This window comes from Zosterops lateralis (genome assembly GCF_965231275.1).
Source record: "Zosterops lateralis genome assembly, chromosome: 23".
NCBI classification, from domain to species: Eukaryota; Metazoa; Chordata; class Aves; order Passeriformes; family Zosteropidae; genus Zosterops; species Zosterops lateralis.
The window spans coordinates 6,116,205-6,136,419 of NC_139783.1; the positions used below are offsets into that span (position 1 = coordinate 6,116,205).

The window sequence follows — 20,215 nt, forward strand, 5'->3', positions numbered from 1 at the left end:
GAGGCTGCAGCCAGGAGTGGAGAGTTGTGTGATAATCATTCCAACATGCCCCCAGAAGATGGATGCCAAGGGAGAAGAAGAAGAACTCAGGGCACCGCCCTAAAATCTCCACCTTGTCCCATTGCATCTACATCCTAAAAACGCTAAACTACAAAATCTTCTACATGGTGATAACTACACTACTGTCTGTCATACATTTGTGACTTGCAATTCTTCTCTGTGTTTGATGTTTTTCACATGGACCAAAATCAAAGACTGTGTCTTCCTGGGCTCTGTGCCAGGCAAAACCCCCTGCATAGACCCCAGACCCACTTTTTGGCGTCCCAGGCCTCTCCACCGAGGTATGTGACCATCCAGGGTGCCCAGAGGGATGCCCTGGACTCCAACAGCTGACTTGAGAGGCCACACCAAAGCTGAGTGGTTTCCCTGCTGTGGCCCAGCCCTTCCTGGCCCCAGGGGCTGATGGCATTTGTGCTCCCTCAGGTTCATCTCCCCACACCAACAGCATGGGGGTGCTGAGGCCTGCTCTGGGCAGTGCAAACAGGGGCTCCTGAGGCAGTGCTGCCGTGTCTGTGCCTGCAAGGATGCGGCCCCTGTGTGAGCTGGGCGAGAGGCCAGGGCTGCCCAGGGGGGATGTTGTTGGCAGGTGCATGAGGACGCTCTGGGACGCTGCCCTGGGGTGTCCAGCGCAGTGGGGATGGATCAGCCCCTGCTCTGCTGCTCCTGCCTGTCTCCCCCAGGGTCCTTGCAGAGCCCCAGCCCTGCTGTTTGCCCCCAGCCTGCCCAGGGCCAGCCTGGGGCTGCTCCCGGGGCTTTTCTGTGCTGAGCAATGGCCTGGGCGTCTTCTGGAGAGAGCCTGGGCAAGGAGCCTGGAGCCCCCAGGCCCTGCCCTGAGGCGTCAGCGCTGCCCCAGCAGTGCCCATGGCCTGTCCCTGCTGCAGCCCCGGCACTGCCACCCCCAGCCCTGTGCCCGGCCCCGAGAGCCCTCAGGCCCTACAGCAACACCAGGGCCAGGAGGGCAGCGGGGCAGGGCCACGGCAGCAGCACTGGCAGCACCAAGGGCTGCTGCTCCTGGGCACAGCTGCTGTGCCAGCCCTGATCTGCCCCCAGCTCTGCACACAGACATTGCTGCTGCAGCTGCAGAGAAGGGAACAAAAGGGGCATCTCTGCTGAAAACTTGCCCAGGAGATCCTTGAGTTCCTTTAAAGCCACCAAGAGTACAGCCCCTCATTGACACAGTCTGTGGCCACAGGGATGGTCGAGAGAAATAAAATGAGAAATGGCACAAACAGTGACATTTCTTTCTGGTTAAGAATTATGAAGTAAAACAAACAAAGAGGAACTCCAAAATGAAATCAACAAGAATTATCAAAGAATACTTTTATTACAAATTAATTGCAGAAATAGGCCAGCAGTTTAATGTTTCTGAAACCATCCAGTCATCAGTTTCCACACTGCAGCCTTAAGCTCCTGGTTCCTCAGGCTGTAGATGAGGGGGTTCAGGGCTGGAGACACCACCGAGTACAGAACTGACAGGGCCAGATCCAGGGATGGGGAGGAGTTGGAGGGCAACTTCAGATGAGCAAACAGGGCAGGGCTCACAAACAGGGAGACCACGGCCAGGTGAGGGAGGCAGGTGGAAAAGGCTTTGTGCCGTCCCTGCTCAGAGGGGATCCTCAGCACAGCCCTGAAGATCTGCACATAGGAGAAAACAATGAACACAAAACACCCAAGTGCTAAATAGGCACTAACTGCAATGAACCCAAGTTTCCTGAGGTTGGAGCGTGAACAGGAGAGCTTGAGGATCTGGGGGATTTCACAGAAGAACTGGCCCAGGGTATTGCCATGGCACAGGGGCAGGGAAAATGTATTGACTGTTTGCAAAAGAGCATTGAGAAAGGCACTGGCCCAGGCAGCTGCTGCCATGTGGGCACAAGCTCTGCTGCCCAGGAGGGTCCCCTAGTGCAGGGGTTTGCAGATGGACACGTAGCGGTTGTAGCACATGATGGTCAGGAGATAAAATTCTGCTGTGATAAAGAACAGAAAGAAAAAGAGCTGAGCAGCACATCCTGTGTAGGAGATGTCCCTGGTGTCCCAGAGGGAATTGTGCATGGCTTTGGGGACAGTGGTGCAGATGGAGCCCAGGTCACTGAGGGCCAGGTGGAGCAGGAAGAAGAACATGGGGCTGTGCAGGTGGTGGCCGCAGGCTGCGGCGCTGATGACGAGGCCGTTGGCCAGGAGGGCAGCCAGGGAGATGCCCAGGAAGAGGCAGGAGTGTAGGAGCTGCAGCTGCCTCGTGTCTGCCAATGCCAGCAGGAGGAAGTGGCTGATGGAGCTGCTGTTGGACATTTGTGGTGTCTTGGCATGGGGATCTGTAAAAAGAGTAATCATGGGATAGTTCAGTTTGGAGAGGACTTTCAATATCCCAGCACAGCTTGGTGGCACTTTCCCCCCACTGCCTGCCCAGGGCTCTGCTGCCTGGAGCTGTCCCTGCCTGCAGCTGCTTCCCTGTGCCCAGGGCTGGGCCCTGCCAGTGCTGCCAGAGCCCAGCCCAGCCCTGGGGGCTCAGCTCTGCCCTGCAGAGCCCTCCCAGCTCAGGCACTGCCCAGGGGCAGCTCTGGCTCTGCAGGCTCTGATGGCAACCTCAGAGCAACCCTGAGGAGGCTGGAAAAGTGATTCTGGTGCTGCCTGCAAGGGGCCCTGTGCTGATTTCTGTCACTGCCTGGTTTATTAAGATCTGAGAGAAAATAGTTTTATTTTTCTAACCCTGAACTGAGTGATGAATATATATGTGCAATTTCCAATCAAGGCTATCCAAAGTAGTAGATTAAAATGCAAGATTTCCCTGTTTTAGCAGCCCCTGCCTTGCTGTGCTCCTTGAATAACGTACTTGGAAATTTTCTGGAGTTATATATAATTCTGAGTACAGTCCTGAACACTGCAGCATCCTCACTACACAAGGAGAACACTTCCAAGCCTTACCAGCTGTCTCCTTCCACCCAGATCTTGTCCCCCAGTGCTGGGAGCAGCTCCCAGGGCTGGCTGAGAGCTGTCCCTGGCAGGCAGCAGAGTCCCTGCCCCAGCACAGCGCCCTGGGCTGCAGGACCCTGCTCTGCAGGACAGCCCTGGGCACCCCTGGTTGCTCTACACAGGAGAGAAGCAGAGAATGTACTCACAGAGTCTGTAGGCATTGGGATGTTCCAGCTTTAGGAGAGGACTGCAGGAGCTGCAGCTGCATTGTCCTGCAGCCAGAGGTTCCTGTGCCAAGGGCTGGGAGTGATTCTCCCCCAGGCACTTCTGAGCCCCTTCCCAGCCCTGAGTGATTGAAGCTCTCTGTGCCTGTGTGCTGTGCCCGGGGTGGCTGCAGGCAGTGCCCCAGCCCTGCTGGGCTGGGAGAAGAGCTGCTCATCAAGAGAAATGTGGTTTTGAAGCTCTTCTTGGTTGCCAGGAGCTGCCTCTGTGCCAGGAGCCCAGCCCAGCTCAACAGCACAGACACAGCACAAGGACTTTAATGACCCTCTCGGGGCTTGTGCTGAGGCCCTGAACATCAGTCCCTGAGAGGGAGATGAAGAAACCACTTAAGAGCTCCAAGTCAGAATCCAGCTCCAAAGTTTTCTGAAGTTTCAATGGGTCCCAGAGAGGGACAGGAGAGAGAAAGTGTCCCCAGGCCCCAGGCAGAACAGAGAACTGCAGGCAGTGATGACAGGTTTTTCAAAAGACTTTGGGTTTTGCTTTTGCCTTGGAATCTCTAAGAGGTTTGTGCAATCCAATTATCTGCTGTAATTAGTCCCTTGAGAGGGTTTGTCAGTAAGGACACTCAGTGGGGCTCATTAATGCTTCAAGATACTTTAGTTATTTTAAGGTACTTGGAGTTTCCCTTTTAAAACTGACTCTGTGAGAGGTTTGTGCAATCATGGCCCCAATTATCTACTTTAACAAGTCCCTTGGGATTCTGAGTCAGTAACAACACTCAGTGGGGCTCATTAGCACTTCACAGTACTCAAAGTTTATTAAGGAACTACTTTTTGACACTGAGTCTGAGTGCTGTGTGTGATAGTTGGCCTCCAATTATCTGCTTTAATGAGTCCCTTGGGAGCTTTGCATTGACACTCAGTGGGGCTCATTAATGCTTTGAGATACTCAAGGTGTTTAAGGTACTTTGGATTTTCCTTCCCACACTGAATCTCTGAGAAGCTTTTGTGCAATCCTGGCCTCCAAGTCTCACCTCCAAGGACTCCATAAGGAGTCTGTGTTGGGGATGGACTTCAGGGGGACCCATTAATGCTTCCAGACACTTTGGGTATTTCTCCTGACTTTGACTCCTGGAAAGGTTTGTGCAATCTCCTCTCAGGCCCTGAGGTTCCAGGGCTCAACTCCAAATGCACCACGGGACTCATTAGGATCAAACAAGTCCTGACAAACCATGGCTGTGCCTTGATTTCCCTCTGTTCTGGTGCAGTTCATTAGGAAGTTTTCCTCCTGCAGTTATGGAGAAAAGTTTCCAAGAGCTTCAAAGAAATACATATTTCTATTTGAAAGGAGGTATTTTATTACTGTTCTCTTTAGAGAAGCGGTGACTGACACATTCAGTGACTGATATTGATCCACAGTCTCTCCCAAGGAGGTCTGCCCTGCTCAGAGAAGCTGTGCCTTGAGCTCTGGCCCAGTGTGGACAACCTTGCTGTACATTTCCAAACCCCATCCTGTCTCTCCTCACTCACCTGGGACCTGCTTTGCTTGAAAAACTGGCGGCACTCAGCCAACATAGGGTTTTTCTTTTTTTATTTTTTTAAGCAATCTAAAACTCCTGAGTATCCCCAGTGAAAACAGACTCACTCCTCAAGTGTGTGCCAAGGCCAAGGTGTCACCAAGGAGGTTCCCCTTCCCCAAGGCAGAACCATGCAAGGAATGATTTAGACACACAGGAAGTTCTGCAAGAAACACAAATCCAGAGTTGGCTGAAGGCAGAATTAGACCAACTGCTGAAGGCCAGACAAGCTTTGAACTCCTTGCAGCTCCAAGCTGCAGGTGGGTTGTTGGGAGGTGTGTGAGTGAGCCCAGAGTGAGGGCAAGGGCAATGCAGAGAGGCCTGGAAGTGCTTGTGTGCAGACAGGCAGTGGGGAAGGGCAGTGCAGGGCTGGCCTGGGCCAGGAGTGAGGGTGGATCATCATGCCAAGCTGGCCTGGGCCATGGCAAGGGGCTGTGGCCACGGGCACTGCCCTGAGCCCACTGCCTGGGCCCCTTGCTCAGGGCTGGTGTCAGTGCCCAGAGGCAGAGGGGATCCCTTGCTGGGAGCTGTGCCATGGCCACCTGCCCTGTGCCGCGCTGGCTGCTCAGGCGCCGCGGGACCAGCAGCAAACGCCACTGCCAGGGCCAAAGGCAGCTCAGGCAGACAGAAAGGGTCAGGGCTGGCCACTGTTTCCATGGCAGCCCTCCCTGGGACACCACACCTGGGTCACCTGGCCTGGCCATTGCCATGGAAACTCAGCTCATTTGGAATGCAATAGGGGATAAAGGTTTTAGTAGGGCCTGTCCCAAAAGGACAAAGTGTGGTGTTTTTAAACTAAAGGAAGGGAAGTTCAGGTAAGGAGAGATAAGGAGGAATTTTTTGATGGTGAGGTTGGTGATCCACCAGGACAGGTTCCCAGGGAGGTGGACAATGTCCCATCCCTGGAAACATTCCAGTCCAGCTGGGACAGGGCTCTGAACAACCTGATCTGCTGAAAGATGTCCCTGCTCATGGCAGGGGTTTGGATGAGATGAGCACTGCAGAGCTCTTCCCATCCAAACCATTCCAGGACTGCACGGGGACAAGGGGCTGCTCACTGCCCTCCATCCACTCCCCTGACTCCTCCTTGTCTCTGCTGGAGCCCACATCCAGCAGCCAAAGGCAGCCCCTGCTCTGGCCTTTCCCCCCTGCCCCAGGGGCTGCCAGAGCCAGGGGGGCACAGGTGACCTTTAGGCTCTGCAGGGCTCAGGCCCAGCAGCTGTGCCAGAGTCAGGGCTGAGGTGACACTCTGTGGGCTGGGGCAGAGGCCAGGCAGAAATGAGCCCTGAAGCAGCAGCTCTGCAGTGGTGGCCACCAGGCCGGGTTGCCAAGGGAGGCTTGTGGCCATGGCCTGGAAGCAGCTGCTGCTGCCAAGGTGCCTTTGGTGCCTCAGGCTCTCCCTGGCACAGCTCCCAGCACGGCACTCTGCACTTGTGCCCGAGCCCTTCCCTGTCTTGGGGCTGGCCTGGGGCTTTTCCTGCAGCGGGATCTGCCCTGGGCCTGGCACAGGAAAGGCAGTTCCTGCTGGAGCAGGAGGCTCTGCCTGCAATGGCCTCAAAAAGCCCCAACAGGGTCCTGTTTTCTTAAAAATTGCTTCCTAGGTCTGTATGTTCTAATAATTGTTATAGCTCCTATATTGTGGAGTAAATTACGCTCTTTTTTTATTGACTCTGTGGTGTAAATGAATCTTTCTGTCAAATCCAGATCTGAATCAGTCATAGCTATATTTATAAAATGTATCTAGTATTCCATTGTTTCTCCCGTAGGACAAAATTCATTTTGGTTGAATTCCACCTGCCCTATCTTTAACACATAAACTTTTGACAAAGTCTGGGGCTAGGATTGGATCCAGCCACTTTAAGTTTTTTTTCTTAGGTGGAATTTTAAAAGTCTAGGAATCTTGGAGGGGTTTGAGGATCCATAGTGGGTCATTTCTCCACCTCAGGATGCAGCAGGAGATTCTCCAATGAAGAAATGAAGCTTTTGCCTGAAGCTCCCACTGTGCCCAGGACAGGAAGCCCTGGGAGTGTCTGGGACATCCCGGCTCTTTGGCAGCCTGGGCACTCCTGGGGTGTCACCGTGGAGCCCCCGTGAGTGCCTGTGACAGATGGGTGCCTTTGCAGCCCAAGGTGCCCTGGGATGTGCCCATGGCATGGCTGGGACTGCCTCTGCCCACAGGGCTCTTGAGCATCCCAGCTCAGGCCTGGGGCCAGAGTCCCTTGCCATGGCAACCATTTGCAGTCCCATTGCCAGGGCCAGGGGATGCCAGAAGGGATCCCAGAATGGGCTGAGTTGGGAGGGAGCCATCAGGATCCTGGAGTGCAAGTGCTGGCCCTGCACAGGACAGCCCAACAATCCCAGCCTGGGCCTGGCAGCGCTGTCCAAAGGCTGCTGGAGCTCAGAGAGCCCTGGAGCTGTGAGCCTTCCCTGGGAGCCTGTTCAGTGCCCCAGCAGCCTCTGGGGGAAAAACCTATTCCTGAGATCCAAGCCAAAGCTGCCCCGAGTCAGCTCCAGCCGTTCCCTGCAGTCCTGTCCCTGGGCCCCAGAGGGAAGAGGTTCCCACAGCCCCCAGCCAGGGACCCGCTCCCAAGGCTGTTGCCAGGGCAGCCAGGGCTGGCACCAGCTGTGATGCTCGGTTTCCCCGGGCCGGGCTTTAGGAATGGGATTCCCCAATTTCCTGCTCCCGCTAAAACCGTGCCGCCCCTCGCTGCCCTCCAGCCTCCCACTGAAAGTACAAAAGGCAAAGAGCCCAGGCTGGGATAAGAACAATTCACTGGGAACTGCAACAGGATAAGCAACAAATATGAACAGAAACAATATTGCTAACAGAAGGGATAAGACAAACTATATATAGGAAAAACTACAAGAAGATCTACTGGCTCTTCCCAGACATGTCTTTCCTCCTGCTTGGAAAGGACACCCTTCACCTTGGGAGAGAGAGAGAGTCCCTTTCCTGCCCTGCAAATGACCTAAGGTAGGACTGAATACAATGACAGGGCCATGGCCAGACCCTGACATTCTTCAATCCCACCTAACATCATTGCCAGGGGCAGGGAAGGGGACAGGTCTCTTCCCAGTGTGGATCACAATGAATTTGGGTCACCAGTTTTCTGCAAAACGTGGGTCCTCTGATGGAGTTGGAGATCCACAAAAAGCTCTTCCCACAGTTGGGGCACCCACAGGGCTTCCCCTACTGGTGCCTCCGTTGGTGTTGGGTCAAGTGAGAGCTCCGGGTGAAGCTCTTCCCACACTGGGGACACTCGTGGGGCCTCTCCCCAGTGTGGATGTGCCGGTGGGTGACGAGGTGGGAGTTTTGCTTGAAGCCCTTCCCGCAGTCGGGGCAGCAGAAAGGCCTCTCATCAGTGTGAATCTGCTGGTGCTTTAGGAGATCTGAGCTGGTCTTAAACCTCTTCCCACACTCCGAACACTCATAGGGCCTCTCCCCAGTGTGGTTCATTTGGTGGATGATCAGCTGGGACCTCTGGTTGAAGCCCTTCCCACATTCCCCACACTTGTATGGCCTTTCCTCAGCGTGGATGTTCTGATGGTGGATCAAGTTGGATCTACGGTTGAAGCTCTTCCCACACTGCTCACACTCGAAGGGCCGTTCTCTTGTGTGGATCCTCTGGTGGTGGATCAGGCTGGTTCTGTCACTGAAGCTCATCCCACATTCCTCACACTCGTGGGGCCTCTCCCCAGTGTGGATGCGCCAGTGCCTGATGAGAGTGGCATTTTGCTTGAAGCCCTTCCTGCAGTCGGGGCAGCGGAAGGGCCTCTCCTCTGTGTGAATCCGCTCATGCATGAGGAGATTGGAGCTGGTCTTAAACCTCTTCCCACACTGGGGACACTCATAGGGCCTCACCCCAGTGTGGACTCGCTGATGTCTGATCAGTTGAGACCTCCGGCTGAAGCTCTTCCCACACTCCAAGCACTTGTGGGGCTTCTCCCCATCATGAAGCTGCTCATGGACCAGCTCAGAGCCTTGGCTGAAGCTCTGTCCACCTTCCCGGCTCAGGGGGGCTCTTTCCTCCTCAGAGCCCCCTGGGATGGGTTTGGAGCCCCTCCTCCTAAGGGATCTCTGGGGCTTTTCCTCCCCGATGGATTCCTGCACTGTGGAGCTGCTCAAAACGGCCTCTTCCAGGAGGTTCTGCTGTGGGGATTTGTCCTCCCTGGTCTCCATCCTCAGCTTCTTGTCTGGGGGAGGAAGGACAAGGAGAGGATGGGATTTGCCTCTGTGCCAGAGGGAAGGGGAAGGAGATCCCCTCAGTCCATCCCCAGCAGGACAGTGTTGGCAGTGGGGTTGTCCTGCAGCCGGGGGCCGTGATGGGCTGGGAGATGGAGCAGGAGAGAGGGAGAAAGGGGCACTGACTTCCTCCTCACCTGCCTGGCTGTCCTGGGGCATCTTCCTCTTCCTTGCAGCCTTCTCTTCCATCTGTCGAAGGATTGGGAATGGGAAATCCTGGTTTGGCGGAAAACAAGGGATGAGCACTTTGAGTTTAAAGGTCTTTCTGTTTAAGTCCATCTCTAGAGGTCATCGGGCATCTGGGGTCCATAAAAACCTTCCAAACACCAAGATTCAGCCCAGAAAATATCTCCCAGAAGTTCCCTGTCTCTGCTCTCTCCCCTTTGGTGTTCAGGTATTCGTCCCTGTCCCAGGTGCTGAGGGTCACGCTTGTATTGGGGGTCCTATGTTGACTGCGCCCCTGCCTCACCCAGGAATCAGAAAAGTTCCCACCTTTTCCATCTCTCTACTTAGAGATGCTGGGTGTTGTTGGGGTCCCAGGGCCCCTTCTCCCCTCATTCTCTGCTTTGGGGTCCAGGGGGTCCAAGGAGTCCCCCCTGCCCCTCTCCAGGCTGTTGAGGGTCCCACCAATCGCGGCGCTCCCCCCTCTCTGGGCTCCCCACTTTGGGCTCCTGGGGGACACAGGGCTCTGCTCCTCCAGGCTGCCTCTGCCAGCAGCTGCCACTGGGACCCCCCAATGTCCCCCCAAGGGGCATTTTCCACTCAGATTTGGAGTTCTCCATTCTCCGGACATCCCCCCAAAAAAAACCCAACCCAGGGACCCCCCAGGATATCTGGGCCCAGCTCCCCCTCCCTAGTCACCTGTGGGATGGGGGGTGATGATCCCATGGGTGGGGGCTGCAAATTCAGGGAGTGCTCAACCTCATGGTTCCTTCTCCTTTCCCTGATCCTCCTTTGTCCCTCTTCTTCTTCTTCCTCTTCTGCCTGCCCCTCCTCTTCCATCCCTCCTCCTACACATGGCTAACCCCACCTCCTTCTCCTACTTCCATCCCTTCTCTCTCCCCCATCCCTCCTGTCCCAGCCCTCCTCCCCCAGGAGCAGGCACACCCCAGGTGCCCCGTTCCCCAAGCCCTGGCAGCCCGCGGGAGGAGCGGGGATGGAGCCAGGACAGATCGGGATGGACAGCGCGGGGCTCTCGGCTGCTCCCACCCCCTGGGGCCAGGGGGAACCCGGCCTGGGGAAAAGGAGAGGGAAACTGGGAAAACTGGGGGCTGCACATCCAAACTGGGAAAACTGGGGGCTGCACATCCAAACTGGGCCTTGCTGGGGACCCTGCCTGGGCACTTCCAGCCCTTGGGGCTCCTCTCGGGAGATCTGGGATGGGGGGAAGGCAGAGAGGGGTGGGGGATCCCAGGACTGGCATCACTGGGAGGGTCTGGTTTGTACTAGGGTAACTGGAACATTACAGGGGCAACTGGGAGTGACTGGGAATGACTACAAGCATGCTGAGGGCAACTGGGATATACTGGGACTGTCTGTGACCATAATGGGGGGACTGAAACCACACTGGGAACAGCTGGAACCACGCTGGGGGTGACTGGGAGTGAGTGGGACTGCACTGGGGGCAACTGGAAGCAACTGGGCCCACAGTGGGAGGGACAGGGAGTCACTCAGGGCATGGCTGCAATAATAATGGGAGTATCTGGGAGTGACTGAGGTCATACTGGGGGTCACTGGAACCATACTGGGGTCATACTGGGGGTGACTGGGTGCAACAGCTCATACTGGGAGTGACTGGGATTGCAGTAGGAGTGACTGGGATCATCCTGGAAGTGACTGGAACCACACCAGGAGTGACTACGGGTCCGACTGGGATCATCCTGGGAGCCACTGGGATTACAGCAGGTGTGAATGGATCCTGACTGGGGCTTACTGGGAGCTGCTGGGCCCATGCTGGGAGGAAAATGTGGATACACTGGGAGCAGCTGGGATCAACTGGATGTACTGGAACCATGCTGAGGGGACTGAGACCACATCTGGGGCAACTGGAATCATACTGGGAGCAACTGGGAACACACTTGGGGCAATTGACAGAAATTGGGAACATACAGGAGGAAACTGGGAGAAACTGGGAAAGACTGGGATCATTGTGAGGCAGCCAGAATCTTACTGGGGCAACTGGGAGAGACTGGGAAGGACTACAAGCATGCTGAGGGAAACTGGGATATACTGGGAGTGTCTGTAACTGTACTGGAGTGACTGGAACCACATGGGAACAGCTGGGATCATCCACGGGACAAATGGGACCACACTGGGGGCAACTGGGAGTTAATGGATCCATGCTGGGGCTACTGGGCATGACTGGGTCCCTGCTGAGAGAGACTGGGAATATTCTAGGGGAAAATGGGGGCAATTTCAATCATACTGGGAGGAACTGGGAACAACTGGAAGTATTCTGGCAGCAAATGGGGTCATGCTGGGATCACAGTGGAAGCAGCTGGGTCCACTCTGGGTGAGACTGGGATCACACTCAGGGGGACTGGACTCATACTGGGATTGACTGGGAGTGGCTGTGAATGACTGGAATCACACTGACACAAACAGGGAGGAACTGGGAATGACTGGGAACATTCTGGGGTGACTGGAATATACTGGGAGAGACTGGAAGTCATGGGGATCCTACTGGAGGCTACTGGGGTCATGCTGGCATTGACAGGGAGAGACTGGGATCACACTGGGGGCAACTGGCATCATACTGGGATTAGAGTGGGTGTGATGGGACCCTGACTGGGATTACTGGGAGCTACCAGACCCATCCTGAGAATCAACTGGGAATACACTGGGAGCAACTGGGAATGACAGGATGCATACTGGTGACAACTGGGAGGTTCTGGCAGGGACTGGGATAAAACTGGGGGCAACTGAACCATGCTGAGGGAACTGGGAGTGCCGGGCAATGACTAAAAGAAGACTACAAAACCTCCTTCCCCCCAAAACAACCCGAAAAAACAAAACAAAAAACAAAAAAACCAAACCAAACCAAAACAAAAAAATCCACCACAAACCAAAAACAAAACAAAACAAAACAAACTCCAAAAAACAACAACCACAAAAAAACCCCCAACAAACCAAACAACCACAGGGAACCAAATATCCCAAAAAACCAAACAAAAACCACCAAAAAACCAAACCAAAACACTTTAGACTGACACAAGTACTGCTATACAGCATTTACTTCTACTATATGTTAACCTCATTCCTCAAAATCATTCCTTTCTTTTCCAAGAAATACCTGTGGGAACAGAAATCTCTCCTTCTCTGTAGGACATTCTGTATTAAGGATGAGTTAATGCGATTAAAGATTTATTGGCTTCTTTTTCTCTCAAACATAGCAAAGGAGGGAGAAATATGAAAACAAAGCTCTAGTAATGTCATTTTTAATTCTGACACAATTAAGGATTACTTTGTTTTTTAATTTACCCCATCCACTCTGAAAAGCACCATTCTCAGGCTAAGCCTAAGGGATCCATCTTTTTTAATTTGCTGCTAATGCTATTTGTACAGCTCCCAGCCCTTGTTCTGGCCATGGGGGGCCCAGGGCTGATCCTGGGAGCCGCCACTGCCGTCCCCGGGACCCCCGAACCCCTTTCCCGGCCATCCCGCCCCTCCAGCCCCAGCGCCCCCCAACGGGGTCCCGGCAATCCCAGGGCTCCCCCCACTCTCGGGCTCCCCGCTTTGGGCTCCTGGGGCTCTCCTGTCTCTGGTCTCCCGCTCAGGGGCTCCCCAAACCCCGGCCCTCTCCCGGGCTCCCCAAACCCGGGGTCCCCCCGGCCCCGCCGGGGCTCTGCCCACACCGGGACCCCCCAAAACCACCTCCCGGGGACCCCCCCATGTCCCCCCGAGGGCCATCTGTGCCTCGCCTTTGGAGCCCTGCCAGCTCCAAACATCCCCCCAAAAACCCCAAGCCCAGGGAGCCCAAACCCGGGATATTTGGGGCGAGCTCCCCCTCCCCGGGCACCTGCGGGATGGGGCCGATGGTCCCGGGGCTGCTGCGGCTTCAGGGAGCGCTGGAGCCGCCCGCTCCCTCCTCTGCTCTTCTTCCTCCCGCTTCCCGCGGCCGCTCCGCCTCTTCCTCCCTCCCTCCTCCTCCTGCCCCGTTCCCGAACCCCTCGCAGCCCGCGGGACGAGCGGGGATGGAGCCGGGAAAGGTCGGAAGGCAGAGAGGGCCCAGGGGGATGCCAGGACTGGCAGTGACTGGGCTGTGCTGGGAGCACCTCATCACCCCCGTCAGGTGACATTTTATAGGGGACCCCCATTCCAAGCCCCTCTGGGGGATGTTTTGCCCCCCCTCTCCCCCGGGGTGGATTTTTGGGATTCTCTCTGCCATGGCCGCTTTAAGAGGCGCCTGTTTTGGGTTCCCAGGAAAACTCCCCTTCAAAGGGCAACACCACTCCCGGTGATTCCGGCAGCGGAGCCCCGGGGGGGGCTGGGGGTCCCAGGGGGGATTTGGGGGTCCCGGGGGGGATTTGGGGGTCCCAGGGGGGATTTGGGGGTCCCGGGAGGATTTGGGGGTCCCAGGGGGGATTTGGGGGTCCCGGGAGGGTTTGGGGGTCCCGGGAGGGTTTGGGGGTCCCAGGGGGGATTTGGGGGTCCCGGGAGGGTTTGGGGGTCCCTGGGCGGGGCCGGTGACAGAGCTGGGACCCCGAGCCGGGTCTGAACCTTCTCACTGTGCCCGGGCAGCGTCAGCGTGTTCAGGGAGATCCTGGGGCCCGGGGGGTCACCCCAAATCCCAGGGGAGCCCAAATGGCCAGGGAGCCCCTGCAGTGCCCCCAGCGCTGGATCTGCTGCAGGCAGGGGGGCACCAGCACTCGGCCCCCACCCCCCACCATCACAGGGGAGCAGAAACGGGGGAGGGGCACGGACAGGTCGGGGGGACCCCCAAAGTCCTGGGGGAGGGGACACGGGGGGACTCCCAGGAATCCCCGTGGGGGGATGAGGGGGGACCCAGGAGGAGTTTGGGGGGGCCGGGGGGGTCATGGGGGGACCCCCAGGAGTCTTGTGGGGGGTGGGGAGGGCAAAGAACAGGGCGACCCCCAGGATGGGTTTGGGGGGGATCTGGACTGGAGCTTCCCTGGCAGTGGGATGGGGATGGGATCTGCCCCTGGAATTCCATGGGAATGGGATGGCAGTGAGATCCAGCTACAGAATTCCCATGGGAATGGGACAGCAGTGGGGTCCATCCTTGGAGGCCCCACGGGAATTCCCATGTTCCCAAATTCTGCCCTCCCAAATCCCACATTTCCCAATCCCACATTCCCATGGGAATTCTGCCCTCCCCCCCTTTATGCTCCAGTGCCTCCCGCCCATATCTGACACATTTCCGGAGCCATTCCAGGCAGGTGTGCCCCAGGGCATTTGTCAATTCCTCAGCCTGGATCTCCTCCTGTTCCCGGCGCCTCTTGGTGACCTGGGCAGCGCCGTGGCCACCAGGAATCCCCCGGATCCCCGGGGGCTCGGGGAGAATGCCAGGAGTGGGAGTGACTGGGCTGTACTGGGATCCTACTGGGATCCTGCTGGGAGTGAGCAGGTGCAGCGGGATGGCTCCAGGGCTGGGGCTGAGGGCGCTCCTGGGGGGGCCAGGGGGAGTGGGACCCCCGGCCCCGGGACCCTGACCCGCCATTCCCGGCCCCGGGACCCCCCTGCTCCCCTTATCCTGCACAGGGACCCCCTGAATCCCCCATTTCTGAACACCAGCACCCCCTGCTCCCCTTATGCTGCACAGGGACCCCCTGAATCCCCCATTTCTGAACACCAGCACCCCCTGCTCCCCTTTTCCCGGCCACCCCATGGCTCCCAGCCTCCAGACTTCCCCTGTGCTTGACTTTGGGATGGCCTGGAATGCCTTTGCCCCCCATTCCTGCCTTTCCCAGCCCCCAGCCCCACCTTTCTTCAAAACCAGAGACCCCCCTGAACTCCCCCTTCCCAAACACTCTGAGTGTCCCCACCCTGGTTCTCCCTTTTTGGGAAACCCTGAACTTTCCTTTCTTGGGCTCAAGGACCCCCTGGAACTCCCTTCTACCTCTCCAAGTCCCTGCTCCCCCTTTCCTTGACCCTGAGACCCCCCTGCATCCCCATTCCTGAGAACCCAGGTGCCCTTTTACCCCTTTGCCCTGCCCTGAGACCCCCCTGCACCCCCTGATCCGGCACCAACACAACCTTTTTCCAGCCACCCCGCCTCTCCCAGCCCCCAGACCCCCCTTTTCCTTCTCCCTGGGACCCCTGGGCCCCCATTCCTGCATTTCCCAGCCCCTCCTTTCCTCACAATGAGGAGCCCTGGCAGCTCAGGTGAATCCTTCCTAAGAAACAGTTCTCTTTTGCTTTGATGACTTTGTCCCTATTTAATTTCATCCAAGAGTTGGCTCCTTTCTAACACCTCTCTCCAGCAGCTCAGGGCTGTGTTGCACAGCGCTTGCTGTGTGCCAGAGAGCACAAAGCAGGCTGGCCTGGTGCCCCTGAATATTTCTGCAGAGCACTCTGCATTTCACCCCTTTGCTGTGGCTGAGTGCAGAGCTCCAGGAGTGCAGGCGCTTCCTGGCAGAGCTGTGTGAGGCCCTTTTGTGCTGCAGATGTGACCTGCCAAGCTGTCCCTGCCTCCCGCTGGCCTCGGTTCCCCCGGGAGGCAGAAGCGCCGTGCCTGAAGGACGCTGCCCTGTGCTGGAGCCTGCGGAGCAGCCCGGCTCCCTCCCTGTGCCCAGAGTGCTGCACACACTGCTCACCTTTGCCAGGAGTGCCAGGGCAGCCGGCACAAGAGTAGGAATCCTCAGGCAGGCCTGCAGCCCTGGGCTGTGCTGTGCCTTTCTCTCCTCCTGTGCAGACTGCGGGCGGCCAGTGCCACCAGTCTGTGCTGTGCCCGGCACGGCTGCGCTTCCCCTCGGGAGCAGCCGGCTGCCAGCTGGGCTCTGAGAGCGCAGCATTCGCCCGCGGCCACCAAGAGGCCCCCAGGGCCGGGCCGCTGCCTCTTGCAGCTCCAAGGGCCTCCTTCCAGCCTGCCCCTGCCCAGGCTCAGGCTGCTCCGGGCTCTGCCAGGGCTCTGCTGGGGCTCCAGCCTGGCCAAGGCGGGGCCTGCACTCACCTGGCGCCCGCTGACAGCTCTGCACCAGCTCTGCGCCTTTCCCAGCAGCCTCCCTGACCTTGCTGCTTTCTCACTGGGGCAAAACTCTCCTCCAGACACAGAGACTGCACTTAGGGATACAAATCCAAGGGGCAGGAACTCAAATGCTCTCCAGTCAGAGCTCAAGGCCTGCAGATGCACAGGGTGTTTGGGCTGCCCCACTCGTCCTTTGGTTCTGCCTGCAAATGCCACTGCCCTTTCTGCCTCAAACACAAGTGCCACAGCTGGGTAAAACCCAGCCAGTGGGCCACATTCCAAAGGCACTGTGGTCTGGAGAGGATAACTGAAGAAGAGTCTTCACCACTTTCCAACTGCACCAAGGAAGCCCTCAATGTCATTTTCCACCTCTAAGTATGGAAGGAAATGTTGAGCTTTTGAAGAGGCTCCAAAGGAGGGGAATCTTTGCAAAGAGTTGAGATTTCAGAAAATTTATTTGTTTACAATCAATGCTAATATCCTACATTACTATCCTATGCAACAATCCAACACTTGAATCCTAACTAAAATTACTAACTACTGTCTACACTAATCCTCTCTGGACTGGTGATGGAGCAAACAGTTCTAATGTTGGTGTCTCATCCTTCTCTGTGCCTTCCACTCCTTCACCGTCATGATTAGATGCACCAGGCTGGAGGTCGGCTTGGCCAGAGTTACAAATGGATGCTGCACAAAGGAAAAATAAAACAATAATAAGCCAATACTTTCCAAGATTAGAGCCTCAAAGGCAGGGGAATATTTTTTAAATGAAAAGAGAATTGAGTCAGAGTAGGTCTAAGGACCTACAGCAGGGCAAGAATAGCACAGCTTGCTGCAAGAGCTGCTAAGTGCCCCAGCCCTGGAAAGATTTCAGGTCTGAGCATCCTGATCTCTTTCAAGATGCCCCTGCTCACTGCAGGGCCCTTGGACCAGATGAGCTTTCCAGGTCCCTGCCAGCCCAGCCCAGTCTAGGACTCCTGCCTGTTTTCATTTGAACAGCACCAAGAGTGGAGGTGAGGAGGAGGGGGCTCATCTGATGCCTTGCACTTGAGTGGAGGAGGAGCCCATCCCTGGGACACTGTTTCCCTGCAGCCCCTTGGCATTTTACCTGCAGCAGCTCCTGGGCAGACCAGCGCCGTGCCTCGTCTGTCTGCAGGCAGCAGCTCAGGAAGTCCTGCAGCAAAGGGGAGAGGAGCTTGGGCTGCTGCAGCTCTGGGGTCCCTTTGGTGGCTATCAGGACCTGAGCCTGGAGAAAAAGGAAACACCAGTCTCTCAGCTGCTTCTTTCACCTCTGGAACTGCTCTCCCAGATCCCATTGTTCAAGCTGCACTCTGCAGTGGCAGTTTCTGCCGTGGCACAGAGGCAGAGAGGACTTTCCTGGACCAACAAAAACCCAAAGCCCGATGCAGCCACAGCTTTTCCAACATGCAGCAGATCTTGCCTTGGCAGCTGATTTCATTGACTGACCTTGTTAGTGGAAACTCCATCAGCAAAAGCCCCTTTGCTTCTCTGAGGATGCACCTGACCAGCTTGGCAGGCTATTTGGAAGAGGGACTTTGCTCTACTAACTCACTCCACTATTTCCAAAGATTATTACATGCAAAGCATCTCTGCAGTGCTTGTTGGTCCCTAAAGCACAGCTGCCATCAAACAAAAGTCATCCAGCTTTTTGCTTGTTTCTTCTCTCCAAACCATTCTTTTAGAAACTTGGTTGGGTTTAGGTTTCTTCCCTTCATTTCAGGAAAGAGAACAGCAGCTCTAAGATGGTTGTTTCCTGTTAGTGGGGCCATCTATGTGGCCAAAAGAGCTGGAACGACTTCTAAGCCAAAGCCAAATGTTGCCTGAGAAGGGAGATTGTTTGTGTGGGGTAAGGCTTGAGCTCCCCCAGTGATGCAACCAAAACTCCAGCAGATGCTGATGTGCTGCAGGGACATTTTCAGAAAGGGACCGTGGTAGAAGTAGTTCCAGCAGATGGCAATGGGATTTTGTCCAATGGCACACAGAAGGTGGGCTGGGGGAGAAAGACAGTGAGATCAGAGAGTATTTACACCTTACCGAGCAAGGAGTTTCATTATAATAAGGAGGTTCTCCTTCCACCATTTCAATGGTCACAATCCCAAAGGCCCAGATGTCAATTTTGGGGCCATATGGGTGACCTTTCACCAGCTCAGGTGCTCTCCACCAGTAAGTGCCGACCTCTGAGCTGCGTCTACTCTGCTCAGGGGTGAGTAGAGCAGACAAGCCAAAATCAGCTGGGGAGAAAGCAAAAGACTGTTTTGATTTGAATCCTGTGCAATTAGGAAAGCAAGCAAAAGAATTGCCCAGTAGAAGTTGGAGAATGTGCTGTTGAATCTCCTGCAACAGTCCCTGCTCTGTTTCCTCAGGACTTTAGACAAGGAAATGTGGCATTGGCTACTTCCAAAATCCCCACATTTTTTACACTGCCTCCAGCAGTGGCTTTTGTTCCCCGGAAGCTTTAGACTTGTAGCTCCCTCTCTCTGGAAGGGACACACACAGAGCAATGCCACTCTGGACTGCTTGTTCCCTGCCATAGCTCTGTGCACCTTGCAACCGTGTGGTCAGCTCACAGCAGGGCTCCCTGCACTGCCAGCAGCACCATTTTTGGGGAGCTGGCAGTCACTCCAAAGCAGCCCCACACCTGCCATATCCCTGGAATGCTGCACCTGACCAAGAATATACTGACCCAGCTTGACAGAGCCATCGGTCCTGAGGAGGATGTTGGGGCTCTTCAAGTCTCGGTGCATCACGTGGTGGGAGTGGAGGTAATTCAGTCCTTGGAGGCACTGAGAGAGAAACCAGAACCAGGAGGGCAAAAATCAGGGATGGGATTTCATCACACAAGAAAGGAAACAGCTCTCCAAGATTCCCTCTCCAGGGGAATGGGGAGGAATGGCAGAACACAGTGCCATTGAGAGGAAGAGCTTGCTGCTCCAACACTGGCAGAGCAGCACCCTTCTAAAGAAAGGCATGTCAGCTTGTCAAAGAGCAACAGCAACTGCTGGTGCAGACTCTGCCCTGCAAACCAGCCAGGATGATGCTGCTGCAGTGGAGGTGCTCACAAGTCAAGAGCATTTTGGCTGCACTGCTAACCTTTTCAGCTGAGCACTGAGAGAAATGAGTCTCTCTTTTTTCTTTGCTGTTCCTTTCAAATGCTGCCACCACCACCTTTGCTTTTACAGGCAAGGAATGCAGTGCAGGCCAAAGTTTAGAGAGGTAAGATGGAGAAGAGCAACTACAAGAGCCAGAGTGAGAATGCAACAGCAGGAGAGAAGAGGACAAGAACAGAGTGCAGTGAGTGCAGGCGCACTGGCAGGCAGTTCACGTGGGATGCTCTTGCTTGCCCAGAGCATTCCAGCGACACAGAAACAAAGCCTGGCCCATGGAATGGCTCCTGTTCTGAGCCCCTTTCCCAGACAGTCCTGCCCCAGCCCTGGAAAGCACAGCTGGGATCCCTGACTGACCTCCCGACTGACGATGGAAATCTTGTCTTCTGTCATGTAGGTCTCCTTGACAGCGTCGAACAGAGTGCCTCCATCCATGAACTCCATCACCAGCCAGAGTTCTTCGCGTACAAGGTAGCTGAAAGAAGGGAACAAGGCCATGCAGATGAACACGCAAACGTTGGTTTCTTTGCTTGATTCTTGTTTCTGGATCCCTTTGTGACAAGGACAGAATGAAAGGAATAGACATTCCCCCTGGGCTCTGCATTGTTTGCAGTCTGTGCAGTCTCAAGGAGAACAGCACATCTGTGTAAAAGGAGATGTTTTAGATGGCCAGCAGGCAAAAAGTGCAGTTTAGTAACAGCCAAGATGAAAAACCTGTCCCACGGGGTATTTCTGGAAATAAGCACCTAGTGTTCCTGGCATGGAAAGCCATGGAAATGAGGGGCAACAATCCAAGGGAAATCCTCTCTAGGATGCTTCATCAGCATTAAAGAAACCTTAAAAATCAATCCTGAGACAACACGGAGCCAGTGAGCTTACAGGGTATTGACTTAGTATGGTAGGGTTGATGCAGGTTTTTGAACAGTTATTCA

General features: G+C 55.6%; 1 pseudogene across 1 annotated transcript in view; it reads right to left on the reverse strand.

Moving 5' to 3' along the window:
* Window positions 1–1,416: 1,416 nt before the first annotated feature.
* The window catches only part of LOC310918360 (olfactory receptor 14J1-like), a 537,521-nt pseudogene continuing 518,722 nt past the window's right edge, over window positions 1,417–20,215 (reverse strand). Inside the window, exon 2 of the transcript in view lies at window positions 1,417–1,470. The product of the transcript in view is annotated as an olfactory receptor 14J1-like (transcript). The remainder of the gene's footprint in view (window positions 1,471–20,215) is intronic.